We start from the raw sequence: 20,961 nt of genomic DNA, 5'->3' as shown, positions 1-20,961 counted from the left end.
CAACGTCTCTGTGGCGCAATGGATTACCGCGCTGGACTTCTAATCCAGAGGTTCCGGGTTCGAGTCCCGGCAGGGATGTACTTTTCATTGTCACATCATAAACCTATGTTTTTGAAGTAAACAACAAATTTGATTTTTCTGGAAGGTTGTAAAAGCAAAATCAAGAAAATGAGTCTAGGAATTGAAATATAATACAGATACTTCAAACTCAGAGAACAAAGAAAAGTTTGTTTCCGCCCAGCCTGGAACTGGGGACCTTTCGCGTGTGAGGCGAACGTGATAACCACAACACAACGGAAACCACATGGAAAGATTCGGATAATCGTCGTCAAGTAGTTTGGTGGTTGCCTTAACAAATCTGGTTGTTTTCCAACTCAATATAGAACTAGTGGGAACCGACATGTCTGGAATAAATCATTTGAAACGTCGGGCAAGCGATAATTTTGTCACAAATTGTGACATTGCAAGTCACAGAGAATTTGATAGAGTTCCCAATGTCTCTGTGGCGCAATGGATTAGCGCGCTGCACTTCTAATCCGGGTGTTCGAGTCCCGGCAGGGTTGTACTTTTCATTGTCATGTCGTTAAACGTTTTTTTGAAGTAAAAAACAAATTTGATATTTCTGGAAGGTTGTAAAAGCTAAACCAAGAACATGAGTCTAGCGATTGAACTATAATGGAAATACCTCGAACCTCAGCAAATAAAGAAAAGTTTGTTTCCGCCCAGGCTCGAACTGGGGACCTTTCGCGTGTTAGGCGAATGTGATAACCACTACACTACGGAAACCACATGGAAAGATTTGGATCATCGTCGTCAAGTAGTTTGGTGGTTGCCTTAACAAATCTGGTTGTTTTCCAACTCAATATAGAACTAGTGGACACCGACATGTCTGGAAAGAATCATTTGAAACGTCGGGCAAGCGATAATTTTGTCACAAATTGTGAAATTGCAAGTCACAGAGAATTTGATAGAGTTCCCAACGTCTCTGTGCCGCAATGGATTAGCGCGCTGGACTTCTAATCCAGAGGTTCCGGGTTCGAGTCCCGGCAGAAATGTACTTTCTATTTTCACATCATAAAACTATGTTTTTGAAGTAAAAAACAAATTCGATTTTTCTGTAAGGTTGTAAAAGCTAAATCAAGAAAACGAGTCTAGGAATTGAAATGTAATACAGATACTTCAAACTCAGAGAACAAAGAAAAGTTTGTTTCCGCCCCAGGCTCGAACTGGGGACCTTTCGCGTGTTCGGCGAACGTGATAACCACTACACTACGGAAACCACATGGAAAGGCTCGCTTAATCGCCGTCCAGTAGTTTGGTGGTTGCCTTAAGAAATCTGGTTGTTTTCCAACTCAAATTGTCACAAATTGTGACATTGCGAGTCACAGAGAATTTGATAGAGTTCCCAACGTCTCTGTGGCGCAATGGATTAGCGCGCTGGACTTCTAATCCAGAGGTTCCTGGTTCGAGTCCCGGCAGGGATGTACTTTTTATTGTCACATCATAAAACTATGTTTTTGAAGTAAACAACAAATTTGATTTTTCTGGAAGGTTGCAAAAACTAAATCAAGAAAACGAGTCTAGGAATTGAAATTTAATACAGATACTTCAAACTCAGAGAACAAAGAAAAGTTTGTTTCCGCCCAGGCTCGAACTGGGGACCTTTCGCGTGTGAGGCGAACGTGATAACCACTACACTACGGAAAACACATGAAAAGATTCGCTTAATCGCCGTCCAGTAGTTTGGTGGTTGCCTTAAGAAATCTGGTTGTTTTCCAACTCAATATAGAAGTAATGGACACCGGCATGTCTGGAAAGAATGATTTGAAACATTGAGCAAGCGATAATTTTGTCACAAACTGTGACACTGCAAGTCACAGAGAATTTGATAGAGTTCCCAACGTCTCTGTGGCGCAATGGATTAGCGCGCTGGACTTCTAATTCAGGGGTTCGAGCCCCGGCAAGGATGTACTTCTCATTGTCATGTCATTAAACGATCTTTTTGAAGCAAAAACAAATTTGATTTTTTTTGAAGGTTGTAAAATCTAAACCTAGAAAATGAGTCTAGCTATTGAAATATAATGCAGATACTTTAAATCTCAGAAAACTGAGAAAAGTTTGTTTCCGCCCAGACTCGAACTGTGGACCTTTCGCGTGTTAGGCGAACGTGATAACCACTACACTACGGAAACCACATGGTAAGATTCGGTTAATCGCCGTCCAGTAGTTTGACGGTTGCCTAAAATACATGGTTGTTTTCCAACACAAAATAGAACTAGTGGACACCGACATGTCTGGAAAGAATCATTTGGAACATCGGGCAAGCGATAATTTTGTCACAAATTGTGACATTGCAAGTCACAGAGAATTTGATAGAGTTCCCAATGTCTCTGTGGCGCAATGGATTAGCGCGCTGGACTTCTAAATCCAGAGGTTCCGGGTTCGAGTCCCGGCAGGGATGTACTTTTTATTGTCACATCATTAAACTATGTTTTTGAAGTAAACAACAAATTTGATTTTTCTGTAAGGTTGTAAAAGCTAAATCAAGAAAATGGGTCTAGGAATTGAAATATAATACACATACTTAAATCTCAGAGAACAAAGAAAAGTTTGTTTCCGCCCAGGCTCGAACTGGGGACCTTTCGCGTGTGAGGCGAACGTGATAACCACTACACTACGGAAAGCACATGGTAAGATTCGGATAATCGTCGTCAAGTAGTTTGGTGGTTGCCTTAAGAAATCTGGTTGTTTTCCAACTCAATATAGAACTAGTGGGCACCGATATGTCTGGAAAGAAGCATTTGAAACGTCGGGCAAGCGATAATTTTGTCACAAAGTGTGACAATGGAAGTCACAGAGAATTTGATAGAGTTCCCAATGTCTCTGTGGCGCAATGGATTAGCGCGCTGGACTTCTAATCCGGGAGTTCGAGTCCCGGCAGGGTTGTACTTTTCATTGTCATGTCATTAAACAATCTTTTTGAAGTAAAAAACAAATTTGATTTTTCTTGAAGGTTGTAAAATCTAAACCAAGAAAATGAGTCTAGCTATTGAAATGTAATGCAGATACTTTAAATCTCAGAAAACAGAGAAAAGTTTGTTTCCGCTCAGGCTCGAACTGGGGACCTTTCGCGTGTTAGGGGAACGTGATAACCACTACACTACGGAAACCGCATGGTAAGATTCGGTTAATCGCCGTCCAGTAGTTTGACGGTTGCCTAAAAAACCTGGTTGTTTTCCAACACAAAATAGAACTAATGGACACCGACATGTCTGGAAAGAATCATTTAAAACATCGGGCAAGCGATAATTTTGTCACAAATTGTGACATTGCAAGTCACAGAGAATTTGATAGAGTTCCCAACGTCTCTGTGGCGCAATGGATAAGCGCGCTGGACTTCTAATCCAGAGGTTCCGGGTTCGAGTCCCGGCAGGGTTGTACTTTTTATTGTCACATCATAAAACTATGTTTTTGAAGTAAAAACAAATTTGATATTTCTGTAAGGTTGTAAAAGCTAAATCAAGAAAACGAGTCTAGGAATTGAAATATAATACAGATACCTCAAACTCAGAGAACAAAGAAAAGTTTGTTTCCGCCCAGGCTCGAACTGGGGACCTTTCGCGTGTGAGGCGAACGTGATAACCACTACATTACGGAAACCACATGGAAAGGTTCGCTTAATCGCCGTCCAGTAGTTTGGTGGTTGCCTTAAGAAATCTGGTTGTTTTCCAACTCAATTTGTCACAAATTGTGACATTGCAAGTCACAGAGAATTTGATAGAGTTCCCAATGTCTCTGTGGCGCAATGGATTAGCGCGCAGGACTTCTAATCCAGAGGTTCCGGGTTCGAGTCTCGGCAGGGATGTACTTTTTATTGTCACATCATTAAACTATATTTTTGAAGTAAAAAACAAATTTGATTTTTCTGTAAGGTTGTAAAAGCTAAATCAAGAAAACGAGTCTAGGAATTGAAATATAATACAGATACCTCAAACTCAGAGAACAAAGAAAAGTTTGTTTCCGCCCAGGCTCGAACTGGGGACCTTTCGCGTGTTCGGCGAACGTGATAACCACTACATTACGGAAACCACATGGAAAGGTTCGCTTAATCGCCGTCCAGTAGTTTGGTGGTTGCCATAAGAACTATGGTTGTTTTCCAACCCAATTTGTCACAAATTGTGACATTGCAAGTCACAGAGAATTTGATAGAGTTCCCAATGTCTCTGTGGCGCAATGGATTAGCGCGCTGGACTTCTAATCCAGGGGTTCGAGTCCCGGCAGGGATGTACTTTTCATTGTCATGTCATGAAACTATGTTTTGGAAGTAAAAACAAATTTGATTTTTCTGTAAGGTTGTAAAAGCTAAATCAAGAAAACGAGTCTAGGAATTGAAATATAATACAGATACCTCAAACTCAGAGAACAAAGAAAAGTTTGTTTCCGCCCCAGGCTTGAACTGGGGACCTTTCGCGTGTTCGGCGAACGTGATAACCACTACACTACGGAAACCGCATGGTAAGATTCGGTTAATCGCCGTCCAGTAGTTTGACGGTTGCCTAAAAAACCTGGCTGTTTTCCAACACAAAATAGAACTAATGGACACCGACATGTCTGGAAAGAATCATTTAAAACATCGGGCAAGCGATAATTTTGTCACAAATTGTGACATTGCAAGTCACAGAGAATTTGATAGAGTCCCCCATGTCTCTGTGGCGCAATGGATTAGCGCGCTGGACTTCTAATCCGGGGGTTCGATTCCCGGCAGGGTTGTTCTTTTCATTGTCATGTCGTTAAACGATCTTTTTGAAGTAAAAACAAATTTGATATTTCTGGAAGGTTGTAAAAGCTAAACCAAGAAAATGAGTCTAGCGATTGAACTATAATGCAAATACCTCGAACCTCAGCAAACAAAGAAAAGTTTGTTTCCGCCCAAGCTTAACTGGGGACCTTTCGCGTGTTAGGCGAACGTGATGACCACTACACTACGGAAACCACATGTAAGGTTCGCTTAATCGCCGTCCAGTAGTTTGGTGGTTCGCTTAAGGAATCTGGTTGTTTTCCAACTCAATATAGAAGTAATGGACACCGGCATGTCTGGAAAGAATGATTTGAAACATCGGGCAAGCGATAATTTTGTCACAAATTGTGACATTGCAAGTCACAGAGAATTTGATAGAGTTCCCAATGTCTCTGTGGCGCAATGGATTAGGGCGTTGGACTTCTAATCCAGGGGTTCGAGTCCCGGAAGGGATGTACTTTTCATTGTCATGTCATTAAACGATCTTTTTGAAGTAAAAAAACACATTTGATTTTTCTGGAAGGTTGTAAAATCAAAACCAAGAACATGAGTCTAGCTATTGAAATATAATGCAGATACTTTAAATCTCAGAAAACAGAGAAAAGTTTGTTTCCGCCCAGGCTTAACTGGGGACCTTTCGCGTGTTAGGCAAACGTGATAACCACTACACTACGGAAACCACATGTAAGATTCGGTTAATCGCCGTCCAGTAATTTGACGGTTGCCTAAAAAACCAGGTTGTTTTCCAACACAAAATAGAACTAGTGGACACCGACATGTCTGGAAAGAATCATTTGAAACGTCGGGCAAGCGATAATTTTGTTACAAATTGTGAAATTGGAAGCCACAGAGAATTTGATAGAGTTCCCAACGTCTCTGTGGCGCAATGGATTAGCGCGCTGGACTTCTAATCCAGAGGTTCCGGGTTGGAGTCCCGGCAGGGTTGTACTTTTTATTGTCACATCATTAAACTATGTTTTTGAAGTAAAAAACAAATTTGATTTTTCTGTAATGTTGTAAAAGCTAAATCAAGAAAACGAGTCTAGGAATTGAAATATAATACAGATACCTCAAACTCAGAGAACAAAGAAAAGTTTGTTTCCGCCCAGGCTCGAACTGGGGACCTTTCGCGTGTTAGGCGAACGTGATAACCACTACATTACGGAAACCACATGGAAAGGTTCGCTTAATCGCCGTCCAGTAGTTTGGTGGTTGCCATAAGAACTATGGTTGTTTTCCAACCCAATTTGTCACAAATTGTGACATTGCAAGTCACAGAGAATTTGATAGAGTTCCCAATGTCTCTGTGGCGCAATGGATTAGCGCGCTGGACTTCTAATCCAGGGGTTCGAGTCCCGGCAGGGATTTACTTTTCATTGTCATGTCATTAAACGATTTTTTTGAAGTAGAAAACAAATTTGATTTTTCTTGAAGGTTGTAAAATCTAAACCAAGAAAATGAGTCTAGCTATTGAAATATAATGCAGATACTTTAAATCTCAGAAAACAGAGAAAGGGTTGTTTCGGCCCAGGCTCGAACTGGGGACCTTTCGCGTGTTAGGCGAACGTGACAACCACTACACTACGGAAACCACATGGTAAGATTCGGTTAATCGCCGTCCAGTAGTTTGACGGTTGCCTAAAGAACCTGGTAGTTTTCCAACACAAAATAGAACTAATGGACACCGATATGTCTGGAAAGAATCAATTAAAACATCGGGCAAGCGATAATTTTGTCACAAATTGTGACATTGCAAGTCACAGAGAATTTGATAGAGTTCCCAATGTCTCTGTGGCGCAATGGATTAGCGCGCTGCACTTCTAATCCGGGGGTTCGAGTCCCGGCAGGGTTGTACTTTTCATTGTCATGTCGTTAAACGTTTTTTTGAAGTAAAAACAAATTTGATATTTCTGGAAGGTTGTAAAAGCTAAACCAAGAACATGAGTCTAGCGATTGAACTATAATGCAAATACCTCGAACCTCAGCAAACAAAGAAAAGTTTGTTTCCGCCCAGGCTCGAACTGGGGACCTTTCGCCTGTTAGGCGAACGTGATAACCACTACACTACGGAAACCACATGGAAAGATTTGGATAATCGTCTTCAAGTAGTTTGGGTGTTGCCTTAACAAATATGGTTGTTTTCCAACTCAATATAGAACTAGTGGACACCGACATGTCTGGAAAGAATCATTTGAAACGTCGGGCAAGCGATAATTTTGTTACAAATTGTGAAATTGGAAGCCACAGAGAATTTGATAGAGTTCCCAACGTCTCTGTGGCGCAATGGATTAGCGCGCTGGACTTCTAATCCAGAGGTTCCCGGTTGGAGTCCCGGCAGGGTTGTACTTTTTATTGTCACATCATTAAACTATGTTTTTGAAGTAAAAAACAAATTTGATTTTTCTGTAATGTTGTAAAAGCTAAATCAAGAAAACGAGTGTAGGAATTGAAATATAATACAGATACCTCAAACTCAGAGAACAAAGAAAAGTTTGTTTCCGCCCAGGCTCGAACTGGGGACCTTTCGCGTGTTCGGCGAACGTGATAACCACTACATTACGGAAACCACATGGAAAGGTTCGCTTAATCGCCGTCCAGTAGTTTGGTGGTTGCCATAAGAACTATGGTTGTTTTCCAACCCAATTTGTCACAAATTGTGACATTGCAAGTCACAGAGAATTTGATAGAGTTCCCAATGTCTCTGTGGCGCAATGGATTAGCGCGCTGGACTTCTAATCCAGGGGTTCGAGTCCCGGCAGGGATTTACTTTTCATTGTCATGTCATTAAACGATTTTTTTGAAGTAAAAAACAAATTTGATTTTTCTTGAAGGTTGTAAAATCTAAACCAAGAAAATGAGTCTAGCTATTGAAATATAATCCAGATACTTTAAATCTCAGAAAACAGAGAAAGGGTTGTTTCGGCCCAGGCTCGAACTGGGGACCTTTCGCGTGTTAGGCGAACGTGACAACCACTACACTACGGAAACCACATGGTAAGATTCGGTTAATCGCCGTCCAGTAGTTTGACGGTTGCCTAAAGAACCTGGTAGTTTTCCAACACAAAATAGAACTAATGGACACCGACATGTCTGGAAAGAATCAATTAAAACATCGGGCAATCGATAATTTTGTCACAAATTGTGACATTGCAAGTCACAGAGAATTTGATAGAGTTCCCAATGTCTCTGTGGCGCAATGGATTAGCGCGCTGCACTTCTAATCCGGGGGTTCGAGTCCCGGCAGGGTTGTACTTTTCATTGTCATGTCGTTAAACGTTTTTTTGAAGTAAAAACAAATTTGATATTTCTGGAAGGTTGTAAAAGCTAAACCAAGAACATGAGTCTAGCGATTGAACTATAATGCAAATACCTCGAACCTCAGCAAGCAAAGAAAAGTTTGTTTCCGCCCAGGCTCGAACTGGGGACCTTTCGCCTGTTAGGCGAACGTGATAACCACTACACTACGGAAACCACATGGAAAGATTTGGATAATCGTCTTCAAGTAGTTTGGTGGTTGCCTTAACAAATCTGGTTGTTTTCCAACTCAATATAGAACTAGTGGACACCGACATGTCTGGAAAGAATCAATTTAAACGTCGGGCAAGCGATAATTTTGTTACAAATTGTGAAATTGGAAGTCACAGAGAATTTGATAGAGTTCCCAATGTCTCTGTGGCGCAATGGATTAGCGCGCTGGACTTCTAATCCAGAGGTTCCGGGTTGGAGTCCCGGCAGGGTTGTACTTTTTATTGTCACATCATGAAACTATGTTTTGGAAGTAAAAACAAATTTGATTTTTCTGTAAGGTTGTAAAAGCTAAATCAAGAAAACGAGTCTAGGAATTGAAATATAATACAGATACCTCAAACTCAGAGAACAAAGAAAAGTTTGTTTCCGCCACAGGCTTGAACTGGGGACCTTTCGCGTGTTCGGCGAACGTGACAACCACTACACTACGGAAACCACATGGTAAGATTCGGTTAATCGCCGTCCAGTAGTTTGACGGTTGCCTAAAGAACCTGGTAGTTTTCCAACACAAAATAGAACTAATGGACACCGATATGTCTGGAAAGAATCAATTAAAACATCGGGCAAGCGATAATTTTGTCACAAATTGTGACATTGCAAGTCACAGAGAATTTGATAGAGTTCCCAATGTCTCTGTGGCGCAATGGATTAGCGCGCTGCACTTCTAATCCGGGGGTTCGAGTCCCGGCAGGGTTGTACTTTTCATTGTCATGTCGTTAAACGTTTTTTTGAAGTAAAAACAAATTTGATATTTCTGGAAGGTTGTAAAAGCTAAACCAAGAACATGAGTCTAGCGATTGAACTATAATGCAAATACCTCGAACCTCAGCAAGCAAAGAAAAGTTTGTTTCCGCCCAGGCTCGAACTGGGGACCTTTCGCCTGTTAGGCGAACGTGATAACCACTACACTACGGAAACCACATGGAAAGATTTGGATAATCGTCTTCAAGTAGTTTGGTGGTTGCCTTAACAAATCTGGTTGTTTTCCAACTCAATATAGAACTAGTGGACACCGACATGTCTGGAAAGAATTAATTTAAACGTCGGGCAAGCGATAATTTTGTTACAAATTGTGAAATTGGAAGTCACAGAGAATTTGATAGAGTTCCCAACGTCTCTGTGGCGCAATGGATTAGCGCGCTGGACTTCTAATCCAGAGGTTCCGGGTTGGAGTCCCGGCAGGGTTGTACTTTTTATTGTCACATCATGAAACTATGTTTTGGAAGTAAAAACAAATTTGATTTTTCTGTAAGGTTGTAAAAGCTAAATCAAGAAAACGAGTCTAGGAATTGAAATATAATACAGATACCTCAAACTCAGAGAACAAAGAAAAGTTTGTTTCCGCCCCAGGCTTGAACTGGGGACCTTTCGCGTGTTCGGCGAACGTGACAACCACTACACTACGGAAACCACATGGTAAGATTCGGTTAATCGCCGTCCAGTAGTTTGACGGTTGCCTAAAGAACCTGGTAGTTTTCCAACACAAAATAGAACTAATGGACACCGATATGTCTGGAAAGAATCAATTAAAACATCGGGCAAGCGATAATTTTGTCACAAATTGTGACATTGCAAGTCACAGAGAATTTGATAGAGTTCCCAATGTCTCTGTGGCGCAATGGATTAGCGCGCTGCACTTCTAATCCGGGGGTTCGAGTCCCGGCAGGGTTGTACTTTTCATTGTCATGTCGTTAAACGTTTTTTTGAAGTAAAAACAAATTTGATATTTCTGGAAGGTTGTAAAAGCTAAACCAAGAACATGAGTCTAGCGATTGAACTATAATGCAAATACCTCGAACCTCAGCAAACAAAGAAAAGTTTGTTTCCGCCCAGGCTCGAACTGGGGACCTTTCGCCTGTTAGGCGAACGTGATAACCACTACACTACGGAAACCACATGGAAAGATTTGGATAATCGTCTTCAAGTAGTTTGGGTGTTGCCTTAACAAATCTGGTTGTTTTCCAACTCAATATAGAACTAGTGGACACCGACATGTCTGGAAAGAATCATTTGAAACGTCGGGCAAGCGATAATTTTGTTACAAATTGTGAAATTGGAAGCCACAGAGAATTTTATAGAGTTCCCAACGTCTCTGTGGCGCAATGGATTGGCGCGCTGGACTTCTAATCCAGAGGTTCCCGGTTGGAGTCCCGGCAGGGTTGTACTTTTTATTGTCACATCATTAAACTATGTTTTTGAAGTAAAAAACAAATTTGATTTTTCTGTAATGTTGTAAAAGCTAAATCAAGAAAACGAGTGTAGGAATTGAAATATAATACAGATACCTCAAACTCAGAGAACAAAGAAAAGTTTGTTTCCGCCCAGGCTCGAACTGGGGACCTTTCGCGTGTTCGGCGAACGTGATAACCACTACATTACGGAAACCACATGGAAAGGTTCGCTTAATCGCCGTCCAGTAGTTTGGTGGTTGCCATAAGAACTATGGTTGTTTTCCAACCCAATTTGTCACAAATTGTGACATTGCAAGTCACAGAGAATTTGATAGAGTTCCCAATGTCTCTGTGGCGCAATGGATTAGCGCGCTGGACTTCTAATCCAGGGGTTCGAGTCCCGGCAGGGATTTACTTTTCATTGTCATGTCATTAAACGATTTTTTTGAAGTAAAAAACAAATTTGATTTTTCTTGAAGGTTGTAAAATCTAAACCAAGAAAATGAGTCTAGCTATTGAAATATAATGCAGATACTTTAAATCTCAGAAAACAGAGAAAGGGTTGTTTCGGCCCAGGCTCGAACTGGGGACCTTTCGCGTGTTAGGCGAACGTGACAACCACTACACTACGGAAACCACATGGTAAGATTCGGTTAATCGCCGTCCAGTAGTTTGACGGTTGCCTAAAGAACCTGGTAGTTTTCCAACACAAAATAGAACTAATGGACACCGACATGTCTGGAAAGAATCAATTAAAACATCGGGCAATCGATAATTTTGTCACAAATTGTGACATTGCAAGTCACAGAGAATTTGATAGAGTTCCCAACGTCTCTGTGGCGCAATGGATTAGCGCGCTGCACTTCTAATCCGGGGGTTCGAGTCCCGGCAGGGTTGTACTTTTCATTGTCATGTCGTTAAACGTTTTTTTGAAGTAAAAACAAATTTGATATTTCTGGAAGGTTGTAAAAGCTAAACCAAGAACATGAGTCTAGCGATTGAACTATAATGCAAATACCTCGAACCTCAGCAAGCAAAGAAAAGTTTGTTTCCGCCCAGGCTCGAACTGGGGACCTTTCGCCTGTTAGGCGAACGTGATAACCACTACACTACGGAAACCACATGGAAAGATTTGGATAATCGTCTTCAAGTAGTTTGGTGGTTGCCTTAACAAATCTGGTTGTTTTCCAACTCAATATAGAACTAGTGGACACCGACATGTCTGGAAAGAATTAATTTAAACGTCGGGCAAGCGATAATTTTGTTACAAATTGTGAAATTGGAAGTCACAGAGAATTTGATAGAGTTCCCAACGTCTCTGTGGCGCAATGGATTAGCGCGCTGGACTTCTAATCCAGAGGTTCCGGGTTGGAGTCCCGGCAGGGTTGTACTTTTTATTGTCACATCATGAAACTATGTTTTGGAAGTAAAAACAAATTTGATTTTTCTGTAAGGTTGTAAAAGCTAAATCAAGAAAACGAGTCTAGGAATTGAAATATAATACAGATACCTCAAACTCAGAGAACAAAGAAAAGTTTGTTTCCGCCCCAGGCTTGAACTGGGGACCTTTCGCGTGTTCGGCGAACGTGACAACCACTACACTACGGAAACCACATGGTAAGATTCGGTTAATCGCCGTCCAGTAGTTTGACGGTTGCCTAAAGAACCTGGTAGTTTTCCAACACAAAATAGAACTAATGGACACCGATATGTCTGGAAAGAATCAATTAAAACATCGGGCAAGCGATAATTTTGTCACAAATTGTGACATTGCAAGTCACAGAGAATTTGATAGAGTTCCCAATGTCTCTGTGGCGCAATGGATTAGCGCGCTGCACTTCTAATCCGGGGGTTCGAGTCCCGGCAGGGTTGTACTTTTCATTGTCATGTCGTTAAACGTTTTTTTGAAGTAAAAACAAATTTGATATTTCTGGAAGGTTGTAAAAGCTAAACCAAGAACATGAGTCTAGCGATTGAACTATAATGCAAATACCTCGAACCTCAGCAAACAAAGAAAAGTTTGTTTCCGCCCAGGCTCGAACTGGGGACCTTTCGCCTGTTAGGCGAACGTGATAACCACTACACTACGGAAACCACATGGAAAGATTTGGATAATCGTCTTCAAGTAGTTTGGGTGTTGCCTTAACAAATCTGGTTGTTTTCCAACTCAATATAGAACTAGTGGACACCGACATGTCTGGAAAGAATCATTTGAAACGTCGGGCAAGCGATAATTTTGTTACAAATTGTGAAATTGGAAGCCACAGAGAATTTTATAGAGTTCCCAACGTCTCTGTGGCGCAATGGATTGGCTCGCTGGACTTCTAATCCAGAGGTTCCCGGTTGGAGTCCCGGCAGGGTTGTACTTTTTATTGTCACATCATTAAACTATGTTTTTGAAGTAAAAAACAAATTTGATTTTTCTGTAATGTTGTAAAAGCTAAATCAAGAAAACGAGTGTAGGAATTGAAATATAATACAGATACCTCAAACTCAGAGAACAAAGAAAAGTTTGTTTCCGCCCAGGCTCGAACTGGGGACCTTTCGCGTGTTCGGCGAACGTGATAACCACTACATTACGGAAACCACATGGAAAGGTTCGCTTAATCGCCGTCCAGTAGTTTGGTGGTTGCCATAAGAACTATGGTTGTTTTCCAACCCAATTTGTCACAAATTGTGACATTGCAAGTCACAGAGAATTTGATAGAGTTCCCAATGTCTCTGTGGCGCAATGGATTAGCGCGCTGGACTTCTAATCCAGGGGTTCGAGTCCCGGCAGGGATTTACTTTTCATTGTCATGTCATTAAACGATTTTTTTGAAGTAAAAAACAAATTTGATTTTTCTTGAAGGTTGTAAAATCTAAACCAAGAAAATGAGTCTAGCTATTGAAATATAATGCAGATACTTTAAATCTCAGAAAACAGAGAAAGGGTTGTTTCGGCCCAGGCTCGAACTGGGGACCTTTCGCGTGTTAGGCGAACGTGACAACCACTACACTACGGAAACCACATGGTAAGATTCGGTTAATCGCCGTCCAGTAGTTTGACGGTTGCCTAAAGAACCTGGTAGTTTTCCAACACAAAATAGAACTAATGGACACCGACATGTCTGGAAAGAATCAATTAAAACATCGGGCAATCGATAATTTTGTCACAAATTGTGACATTGCAAGTCACAGAGAATTTGATAGAGTTCCCAATGTCTCTGTGGCGCAATGGATTAGCGCGCTGCACTTCTAATCCGGGGGTTCGAGTCCCGGCAGGGTTGTACTTTTCATTGTCATGTCGTTAAACGTTTTTTTGAAGTAAAAACAAATTTGATATTTCTGGAAGGTTGTAAAAGCTAAACCAAGAACATGAGTCTAGCGATTGAACTATAATGCAAATACCTCGAACCTCAGCAAGCAAAGAAAAGTTTGTTTCCGCCCAGGCTCGAACTGGGGACCTTTCGCCTGTTAGGCGAACGTGATAACCACTACACTACGGAAACCACATGGAAAGATTTGGATAATCGTCTTCAAGTAGTTTGGTGGTTGCCTTAACAAATCTGGTTGTTTTCCAACTCAATATAGAACTAGTGGACACCGACATGTCTGGAAAGAATTAATTTAAACGTCGGGCAAGCGATAATTTTGTTACAAATTGTGAAATTGGAAGTCACAGAGAATTTGATAGAGTTCCCAACGTCTCTGTGGCGCAATGGATTAGCGCGCTGGACTTCTAATCCAGAGGTTCCGGGTTGGAGTCCCGGCAGGGTTGTACTTTTTATTGTCACATCATGAAACTATGTTTTGGAAGTAAAAACAAATTTGATTTTTCTGTAAGGTTGTAAAAGCTAAATCAAGAAAACGAGTCTAGGAATTGAAATATAATACAGATACCTCAAACTCAGAGAACAAAGAAAAGTTTGTTTCCGCCCCAGGCTTGAACTGGGGACCTTTCGCGTGTTCGGCGAACGTGACAACCACTACACTACGGAAACCACATGGTAAGATTCGGTTAATCGCCGTCCAGTAGTTTGACGGTTGCCTAAAGAACCTGGTAGTTTTCCAACACAAAATAGAACTAATGGACACCGATATGTCTGGAAAGAATCAATTAAAACATCGGGCAAGCGATAATTTTGTCACAAATTGTGACATTGCAAGTCACAGAGAATTTGATAGAGTTCCCAATGTCTCTGTGGCGCAATGGATTAGCGCGCTGCACTTCTAATCCGGGGGTTCGAGTCCCGGCAGGGTTGTACTTTTCATTGTCATGTCGTTAAACGTTTTTTTGAAGTAAAAACAAATTTGATATTTCTGGAAGGTTGTAAAAGCTAAACCAAGAACATGAGTCTAGCGATTGAACTATAATGCAAATACCTCGAACCTCAGCAAACAAAGAAAAGTTTGTTTCCGCCCAGGCTCGAACTGGGGACCTTTCGCCTGTTAGGCGAACGTGATAACCACTACACTACGGAAACCACATGGAAAGATTTGGATAATCGTCTTCAAGTAGTTTGGGTGTTGCCTTAACAAATCTGGTTGTTTTCCAACTCAATATAGAACTAGTGGACACCGACATGTCTGGAAAGAATCATTTGAAACGTCGGGCAAGCGATAATTTTGTTACAAATTGTGAAATTGGAAGCCACAGAGAATTTTATAGAGTTCCCAACGTCTCTGTGGCGCAATGGATTGGCGCGCTGGACTTCTAATCCAGAGGTTCCCGGTTGGAGTCCCGGCAGGGTTGTACTTTTTATTGTCACATCATTAAACTATGTTTTTGAAGTAAAAAACAAATTTGATTTTTCTGTAATGTTGTAAAAGCTAAATCAAGAAAACGAGTGTAGGAATTGAAATATAATACAGATACCTCAAACTCAGAGAACAAAGAAAAGTTTGTTTCCGCCCAGGCTCGAACTGGGGACCTTTCGCGTGTTCGGCGAACGTGATAACCACTACATTACGGAAACCACATGGAAAGGTTCGCTTAATCGCCGTCCAGTAGTTTGGTGGTTGCCATAAGAACTATGGTTGTTTTCCAACCCAATTTGTCACAAATTGTGACATTGCAAGTCACAGAGAATTTGATAGAGTTCCCAATGTCTCTGTGGCGCAATGGATTAGCGCGCTGGACTTCTAATCCAGGGGTTCGAGTCCCGGCAGGGATTTACTTTTCATTGTCATGTCATTAAACGATTTTTTTGAAGTAAAAAACAAATTTGATTTTTCTTGAAGGTTGTAAAATCTAAACCAAGAAAATGAGTCTAGCTATTGAAATATAATGCAGATACTTTAAATCTCAGAAAACAGAGAAAGGGTTGTTTCGGCCCAGGCTCGAACTGGGGACCTTTCGCGTGTTAGGCGAACGTGACAACCACTACACTACGGAAACCACATGGTAAGATTCGGTTAATCGCCGTCCAGTAGTTTGACGGTTGCCTAAAGAACCTGGTAGTTTTCCAACACAAAATAGAACTAATGGACACCGACATGTCTGGAAAGAATCAATTAAAACATCGGGCAATCGATAATTTTGTCACAAATTGTGACATTGCAAGTCACAGAGAATTTGATAGAGTTCCCAATGTCTCTGTGGCGCAATGGATTAGCGCGCTGCACTTCTAATCCGGGGGTTCGAGTCCCGGCAGGGTTGTACTTTTCATTGTCATGTCGTTAAACGTTTTTTTGAAGTAAAAACAAATTTGATATTTCTGGAAGGTTGTAAAAGCTAAACCAAGAACATGAGTCTAGCGATTGAACTATAATGCAAATACCTCGAACCTCAGCAAGCAAAGAAAAGTTTGTTTCCGCCCAGGCTCGAACTGGGGACCTTTCGCCTGTTAGGCGAACGTGATAACCACTACACTACGGAAACCACATGGAAAGATTTGGATAATCGTCTTCAAGTAGTTTGGTGGTTGCCTTAACAAATCTGGTTGTTTTCCAACTCAATATAGAACTAGTGGACACCGACATGTCTGGAAAGAATTAATTTAAACGTCGGGCAAGCGATAATTTTGTTACAAATTGTGAAATTGGAAGTCACAGAGAATTTGATAGAGTTCCCAACGTCTCTGTGGCGCAATGGATTAGCGCGCTGGACTTCTAATCCAGAGGTTCCGGGTTGGAGTCCCGGCAGGGTTGTACTTTTTATTGTCACATCATGAAACTATGTTTTGGAAGTAAAAACAAATTTGATTTTTCTGTAAGGTTGTAAAAGCTAAATCAAGAAAACGAGTCTAGGAATTGAAATATAATACAGATACCTCAAACTCAGAGAACAAAGAAAAGTTTGTTTCCGCCCAGGCTTGAACTGGGGACCTTTCGCGTGTTCGGCGAACGTGACAACCACTACACTACGGAAACCACATGGTAAGATTCGGTTAATCGCCGTCCAGTAGTTTGACGGTTGCCTAAAGAACCTGGTAGTTTTCCAACACAAAATAGAACTAATGGACACCGATATGTCTGGAAAGAATCAATTAAAACATCGGGCAAGCGATAATTTTGTCACAAATTGTGACATTGCAAGTCACAGAGAATTTGATAGAGTTCCCAATGTCTCTGTGGCGCAATGGATTAGCGCGCTGCACTTCTAATCCGGGGGTTCGAGTCCCGGCAGGGTTGTACTTTTCATTGTCATGTCGTTAAACGTTTTTTTGAAGTAAAAACAAATTTGATATTTCTGGAAGGTTGTAAAAGCTAAACCAAGAACATGAGTCTAGCGATTGAACTATAATGCAAATACCTCGAACCTCAGCAAACAAAGAAAAGTTTGTTTCCGCCCAGGCTCGAACTGGGGACCTTTCGCCTGTTAGGCGAACGTGATAACCACTACACTACGGAAACCACATGGAAAGATTTGGATAATCGTCTTCAAGTAGTTTGGGTGTTGCCTTAACAAATCTGGTTGTTTTCCAACTCAATATAGAACTAGTGGACACCGACATGTCTGGAAAGAATCATTTGAAACGTCGGGCAAGCGATAATTTTGTTACAAATTGTGAAATTGGAAGCCACAGAGAATTTTATAGAGTTCCCAACGTCTCTGTGGCGCAATGGATTGGCTCGCTGGACTTCTAATCCAGAGGTTCCCGGTTGGAGTCCCGGCAGGGTTGTACTTTTTATTGTCACATCATTAAACTATGTTTTTGAAGTAAAAAACAAATTTGATTTTTCTGTAATGTTGTAAAAGCTAAATCAAGAAAACGAGTGTAGGAATTGAAATATAATACAGATACCTCAAACTCAGAGAACAAAGAAAAGTTTGTTTCCGCCCAGGCTCGAACTGGGGACCTTTCGCGTGTTCGGCGAACGTGATAACCACTACATTACGGAAACCACATGGAAAGGTTCGCTTAATCGCCGTCCAGTAGTTTGGTGGTTGCCATAAGAACTATGGTTGTTTTCCAACCCAATTTGTCACAAATTGTGACATTGCAAGTCACAGAGAATTTGATAGAGTTCCCAATGTCTCTGTGGCGCAATGGATTAGCGCGCTGGACTTCTAATCCAGGGGTTCGAGTCCCGGCAGGGATTTACTTTTCATTGTCATGTCATTAAACGATTTTTTTGAAGTAAAAAACAAATTTGATTTTTCTTGAAGGTTGTAAAATCTAAACCAAGAAAATGAGTCTAGCTATTGAAATATAATGCAGATACTTTAAATCTCAGAAAACAGAGAAAGGGTTGTTTCGGCCCAGGCTCGAACTGGGGACCTTTCGCGTGTTAGGCGAACGTGACAACCACTACACTACGGAAACCACATGGTAAGATTCGGTTAATCGCCGTCCAGTAGTTTGACGGTTGCCTAAAGAACCTGGTAGTTTTCCAACACAAAATAGAACTAATGGACACCGACATGTCTGGAAAGAATCAATTAAAACATCGGGCAATCGATAATTTTGTCACAAATTGTGACATTGCAAGTCACAGAGAATTTGATAGAGTTCCCAATGTCTCTGTGGCGCAATGGATTAGCGCGCTGCACTTCTAATCCGGGGGTTCGAGTCCCGGCAGGGTTGTACTTTTCATTGTCATGTCGTTAAACGTTTTTTTGAAGTAAAAACAAATTTGATATTTCTGGAAGGTTGTAAAAGCTAAACCAAGAACATGAGTCTAGCGATTGAACTATAATGCAAATACCTCGAACCTCAGCAAGCAAAGAAAAGTTTGTTTCCGCCCAGGCTCGAACTGGGGACCTTTCGCCTTTTAGGCGAACGTGATAACCACTACACTACGGAAACCACATGGAAAGATTTGGATAATCGTCTTCAAGTAGTTTGGTGGTTGCCTTAACAAATCTGGTTGTTTTCCAACTCAATATAGAACTAGTGGACACCGACATGTCTGGAAAGAATCAATTTAAACGTCGGGCAAGCGATAATTTTGTTACAAATTGTGAAATTGGAAGTCACAGAGAATTTGATAGAGTTCCCAACGTCTCTGTGGCGCAATGGATTAGCGCGCTGGACTTCTAATCCAGAGGTTCCGGGTTGGAGTCCCGGCAGGGTTGTACTTTTTATTGTCACATCATGAAACTATGTTTTGGAAGTAAAAACAAATTTGATTTTTCTGTAAGGTTGTAAAAGCTAAATCAAGAAAACGAGTCTAGGAATTGAAATATAATACAGATACCTCAAACTCAGAGAACAAAGAAAAGTTTGTTTCCGCCCCAGGCTTGAACTGGGGACCTTTCGCGTGTTCGGCGAACGTGATAACCACTACACTACGGAAACCGCGTGGTAAGATTCGGTTAATCGCCGTCCAGTAGTTTGACGGTTGCCTAAAAAACCTGGCTGTTTTCCAACACAAAATAGAACTAATGGACACCGACATGTCTGGAAAGAATCATTTAAAACATCGGGCAAGCGATAATTTTGTCACAAATTGTGACATTGCAAGTCACAGAGAATTTGATAGAGTCCCCCATGTCTCTGTGGCGCAATGGATTAGCGCGCTGCACTTCTAATCCGGGGGTTCGATTCCCGGCAGGGTTGTTCTTTTCATTGTCATGTCGTTAAACGATCTTTTTGAAGTAAAAACAAATTTGATATTTCTGGAAGGTTGTAAAAGCTAAACCAAGAACATGAGTCTAGCGATTGAACTATAATGCAAATACCTCGAACCTCAGCAAACAAAGAAAAGTTTATTTCCGCCCAGGCTTCACTGGGGACCTTTCGCGTGTTAGGCGAACGTGATGACCACTACACTACGGAAACCACATGTAAGGTTCGCTTAATCGCCGTCCAGTAGTTTGGTGGTTCGCTTAAGGAATCTGGTTGTTTTCCAACTCAATATAGAAGTAATGGACACCGGCATGTCTGGAAAGAATGATTTGAAACATCGGGCAAGCGATAATTTTGTCACAAATTGTGACATTGCAAGTCACAGAGAATTTGATAGAGGTCCCAATGTCTCTGTGGCGCAATGGATTAGGGCGTTGGACTTCTAATCCAGGGGTTCGAGTCCCGGCAGGGATGTACTTTTCATTGTCATGTCATTAAACGATCTTTTTGAAGTAAAAAAACACATTTGATTTTTCTGGAAGGTTGTAAAATCAAAACCAAGAACATGAGTCTAGCTATTGAAATATAATGCAGATACTTTAAATCTCAGAAAACAGAGAAAAGTTTGTTTCCGCCCAGGCTTAACTGGGGACCTTTCGCGTGTTAGGCAAACGTGATAACCACTACACTACGGAAACCACATGTAAGATTCGGTTAATCGCCGTCCAGTAATTTGACGGTTGCCTTAAGAAATCTGGTTGTTTTCCAACTCAATTTGTCACAAATTGTGACATTGCAAGTCACAGAGAATTTGATAGAGGTCCCAATCTCTGTGGCGTAGTGGATTAGCGCGCAGGACTTCTAATCCAGGGGTTCGAGTCCCGACAGGGATGTACTTTTTATTGTCACATCATAAAACTATGTTTTTGAAGCAAAAAACAAATTTGATTTTTCTATAAAGTTGTAAAAGCTAAACCAAGGCAATGAGTCTAGCTATTGAAATATAATGCAGAAATTTTAAATCTCAGAAAACAGAGAAAAGTTTGTTTTCGCCCAGGCTCGAACTGTGGACCTATCGCGTGTTAGGCGAGCGTGATAACCACTACACTACGGAAACCACATGGTAAGATTCGGTTAATCGCCGTCCAGTAGTGTGACGGTTGCCTAAAATACCTGGTTGTTTTTCAACACAAAATAGAACTAGTGGACACCGACATGTCTGGAATGAATCATTTGAAACGTCGGGCAAGCGATATTTTTTTCACAAATTGTGACATTGGAAGTCACAGAGAATTTGATAGAGTTCCCAACGTCTCTGTGGCGCAATGGATTAGCGCGCTGGACTTCTAATCCAGAGGTTCCGGGTTCGAGTCCCGGCAGGGATGTACTTTTTATTGTCACATCATAAAACTATGTTTTTGAAGTGAACAACAAATTTGATTTTTCTGGAAGGTTGTAAAAGCTAAAT

General features: G+C 41.2%; 35 non-coding genes across 35 annotated transcripts; 14 read left to right on the top strand and 21 right to left on the bottom strand.

The window, feature by feature from the left end:
- Positions 1-4: 4 nt before the first annotated feature.
- On the top strand, positions 5-78 carry Trnar-ucu (transfer RNA arginine (anticodon UCU)). The gene has a single exon. It is a non-coding gene; the product is annotated as a tRNA-Arg (tRNA).
- A 635-nt stretch (positions 79-713) lies between these two features.
- Positions 714-786, bottom strand: Trnav-aac (transfer RNA valine (anticodon AAC)). The gene has a single exon. It is a non-coding gene; the product is annotated as a tRNA-Val (tRNA).
- A 195-nt stretch (positions 787-981) lies between these two features.
- On the top strand, positions 982-1,055 carry Trnar-ucu (transfer RNA arginine (anticodon UCU)). The gene has a single exon. It is a non-coding gene; the product is annotated as a tRNA-Arg (tRNA).
- A 150-nt stretch (positions 1,056-1,205) lies between these two features.
- Trnav-aac (transfer RNA valine (anticodon AAC)) lies at positions 1,206-1,279 on the bottom strand. The gene has a single exon. It is a non-coding gene; the product is annotated as a tRNA-Val (tRNA).
- A 131-nt stretch (positions 1,280-1,410) lies between these two features.
- Trnar-ucu (transfer RNA arginine (anticodon UCU)) lies at positions 1,411-1,484 on the top strand. The gene has a single exon. It is a non-coding gene; the product is annotated as a tRNA-Arg (tRNA).
- A 150-nt stretch (positions 1,485-1,634) lies between these two features.
- Positions 1,635-1,708, bottom strand: Trnav-cac (transfer RNA valine (anticodon CAC)). The gene has a single exon. It is a non-coding gene; the product is annotated as a tRNA-Val (tRNA).
- Positions 1,709-2,119: 411 nt separating this feature from the next.
- Positions 2,120-2,192, bottom strand: Trnav-aac (transfer RNA valine (anticodon AAC)). The gene has a single exon. It is a non-coding gene; the product is annotated as a tRNA-Val (tRNA).
- A 194-nt stretch (positions 2,193-2,386) lies between these two features.
- On the top strand, positions 2,387-2,461 carry Trnar-ucu (transfer RNA arginine (anticodon UCU)). Its single transcript has one exon. It is a non-coding gene; the product is annotated as a tRNA-Arg (tRNA).
- A 150-nt stretch (positions 2,462-2,611) lies between these two features.
- On the bottom strand, positions 2,612-2,685 carry Trnav-cac (transfer RNA valine (anticodon CAC)). The gene has a single exon. It is a non-coding gene; the product is annotated as a tRNA-Val (tRNA).
- Positions 2,686-3,364: 679 nt separating this feature from the next.
- On the top strand, positions 3,365-3,442 carry Trnar-ucu (transfer RNA arginine (anticodon UCU)). Its single transcript has one exon. It is a non-coding gene; the product is annotated as a tRNA-Arg (tRNA).
- Positions 3,443-3,587: 145 nt separating this feature from the next.
- Positions 3,588-3,660, bottom strand: Trnav-cac (transfer RNA valine (anticodon CAC)). The gene has a single exon. It is a non-coding gene; the product is annotated as a tRNA-Val (tRNA).
- A 131-nt stretch (positions 3,661-3,791) lies between these two features.
- Trnar-ucu (transfer RNA arginine (anticodon UCU)) lies at positions 3,792-3,865 on the top strand. The gene has a single exon. It is a non-coding gene; the product is annotated as a tRNA-Arg (tRNA).
- A 570-nt stretch (positions 3,866-4,435) lies between these two features.
- Trnav-aac (transfer RNA valine (anticodon AAC)) lies at positions 4,436-4,509 on the bottom strand. Its single transcript has one exon. It is a non-coding gene; the product is annotated as a tRNA-Val (tRNA).
- Positions 4,510-5,670: 1,161 nt separating this feature from the next.
- On the top strand, positions 5,671-5,748 carry Trnar-ucu (transfer RNA arginine (anticodon UCU)). The gene has a single exon. It is a non-coding gene; the product is annotated as a tRNA-Arg (tRNA).
- Positions 5,749-5,894: 146 nt separating this feature from the next.
- Trnav-aac (transfer RNA valine (anticodon AAC)) lies at positions 5,895-5,967 on the bottom strand. Its single transcript has one exon. It is a non-coding gene; the product is annotated as a tRNA-Val (tRNA).
- Positions 5,968-6,316: 349 nt separating this feature from the next.
- On the bottom strand, positions 6,317-6,389 carry Trnav-aac (transfer RNA valine (anticodon AAC)). The gene has a single exon. It is a non-coding gene; the product is annotated as a tRNA-Val (tRNA).
- Positions 6,390-6,799: 410 nt separating this feature from the next.
- Positions 6,800-6,872, bottom strand: Trnav-aac (transfer RNA valine (anticodon AAC)). Its single transcript has one exon. It is a non-coding gene; the product is annotated as a tRNA-Val (tRNA).
- A 1,324-nt stretch (positions 6,873-8,196) lies between these two features.
- Trnav-aac (transfer RNA valine (anticodon AAC)) lies at positions 8,197-8,269 on the bottom strand. Its single transcript has one exon. It is a non-coding gene; the product is annotated as a tRNA-Val (tRNA).
- A 195-nt stretch (positions 8,270-8,464) lies between these two features.
- Trnar-ucu (transfer RNA arginine (anticodon UCU)) lies at positions 8,465-8,542 on the top strand. The gene has a single exon. It is a non-coding gene; the product is annotated as a tRNA-Arg (tRNA).
- A 629-nt stretch (positions 8,543-9,171) lies between these two features.
- Positions 9,172-9,244, bottom strand: Trnav-aac (transfer RNA valine (anticodon AAC)). The gene has a single exon. It is a non-coding gene; the product is annotated as a tRNA-Val (tRNA).
- A 195-nt stretch (positions 9,245-9,439) lies between these two features.
- Trnar-ucu (transfer RNA arginine (anticodon UCU)) lies at positions 9,440-9,517 on the top strand. Its single transcript has one exon. It is a non-coding gene; the product is annotated as a tRNA-Arg (tRNA).
- A 629-nt stretch (positions 9,518-10,146) lies between these two features.
- On the bottom strand, positions 10,147-10,219 carry Trnav-aac (transfer RNA valine (anticodon AAC)). The gene has a single exon. It is a non-coding gene; the product is annotated as a tRNA-Val (tRNA).
- A 1,324-nt stretch (positions 10,220-11,543) lies between these two features.
- On the bottom strand, positions 11,544-11,616 carry Trnav-aac (transfer RNA valine (anticodon AAC)). Its single transcript has one exon. It is a non-coding gene; the product is annotated as a tRNA-Val (tRNA).
- Positions 11,617-11,811: 195 nt separating this feature from the next.
- Trnar-ucu (transfer RNA arginine (anticodon UCU)) lies at positions 11,812-11,889 on the top strand. The gene has a single exon. It is a non-coding gene; the product is annotated as a tRNA-Arg (tRNA).
- Positions 11,890-12,518: 629 nt separating this feature from the next.
- On the bottom strand, positions 12,519-12,591 carry Trnav-aac (transfer RNA valine (anticodon AAC)). Its single transcript has one exon. It is a non-coding gene; the product is annotated as a tRNA-Val (tRNA).
- Positions 12,592-13,915: 1,324 nt separating this feature from the next.
- Positions 13,916-13,988, bottom strand: Trnav-aac (transfer RNA valine (anticodon AAC)). The gene has a single exon. It is a non-coding gene; the product is annotated as a tRNA-Val (tRNA).
- Positions 13,989-14,183: 195 nt separating this feature from the next.
- Positions 14,184-14,261, top strand: Trnar-ucu (transfer RNA arginine (anticodon UCU)). The gene has a single exon. It is a non-coding gene; the product is annotated as a tRNA-Arg (tRNA).
- Positions 14,262-14,890: 629 nt separating this feature from the next.
- On the bottom strand, positions 14,891-14,963 carry Trnav-aac (transfer RNA valine (anticodon AAC)). Its single transcript has one exon. It is a non-coding gene; the product is annotated as a tRNA-Val (tRNA).
- Positions 14,964-16,287: 1,324 nt separating this feature from the next.
- Trnav-aac (transfer RNA valine (anticodon AAC)) lies at positions 16,288-16,360 on the bottom strand. The gene has a single exon. It is a non-coding gene; the product is annotated as a tRNA-Val (tRNA).
- Positions 16,361-16,555: 195 nt separating this feature from the next.
- Positions 16,556-16,633, top strand: Trnar-ucu (transfer RNA arginine (anticodon UCU)). The gene has a single exon. It is a non-coding gene; the product is annotated as a tRNA-Arg (tRNA).
- Positions 16,634-17,261: 628 nt separating this feature from the next.
- Trnav-aac (transfer RNA valine (anticodon AAC)) lies at positions 17,262-17,334 on the bottom strand. Its single transcript has one exon. It is a non-coding gene; the product is annotated as a tRNA-Val (tRNA).
- Positions 17,335-18,658: 1,324 nt separating this feature from the next.
- Positions 18,659-18,731, bottom strand: Trnaf-aaa (transfer RNA phenylalanine (anticodon AAA)). Its single transcript has one exon. It is a non-coding gene; the product is annotated as a tRNA-Phe (tRNA).
- A 195-nt stretch (positions 18,732-18,926) lies between these two features.
- Trnar-ucu (transfer RNA arginine (anticodon UCU)) lies at positions 18,927-19,004 on the top strand. The gene has a single exon. It is a non-coding gene; the product is annotated as a tRNA-Arg (tRNA).
- A 145-nt stretch (positions 19,005-19,149) lies between these two features.
- Trnav-aac (transfer RNA valine (anticodon AAC)) lies at positions 19,150-19,223 on the bottom strand. Its single transcript has one exon. It is a non-coding gene; the product is annotated as a tRNA-Val (tRNA).
- A 1,581-nt stretch (positions 19,224-20,804) lies between these two features.
- Trnar-ucu (transfer RNA arginine (anticodon UCU)) lies at positions 20,805-20,878 on the top strand. Its single transcript has one exon. It is a non-coding gene; the product is annotated as a tRNA-Arg (tRNA).
- The last annotated feature ends 83 nt before the right edge of the window (positions 20,879-20,961 follow it).

Source organism: Phallusia mammillata, chromosome 6 (assembly GCF_965637545.1).
Source record: "Phallusia mammillata chromosome 6, kaPhaMamm4.hap1.1, whole genome shotgun sequence".
NCBI classification, from domain to species: Eukaryota; Metazoa; Chordata; class Ascidiacea; order Phlebobranchia; family Ascidiidae; genus Phallusia; species Phallusia mammillata.
Note: the sequence above shows the minus strand (reverse complement) of the source record. Positions and strands in the feature narration are given on the sequence as shown.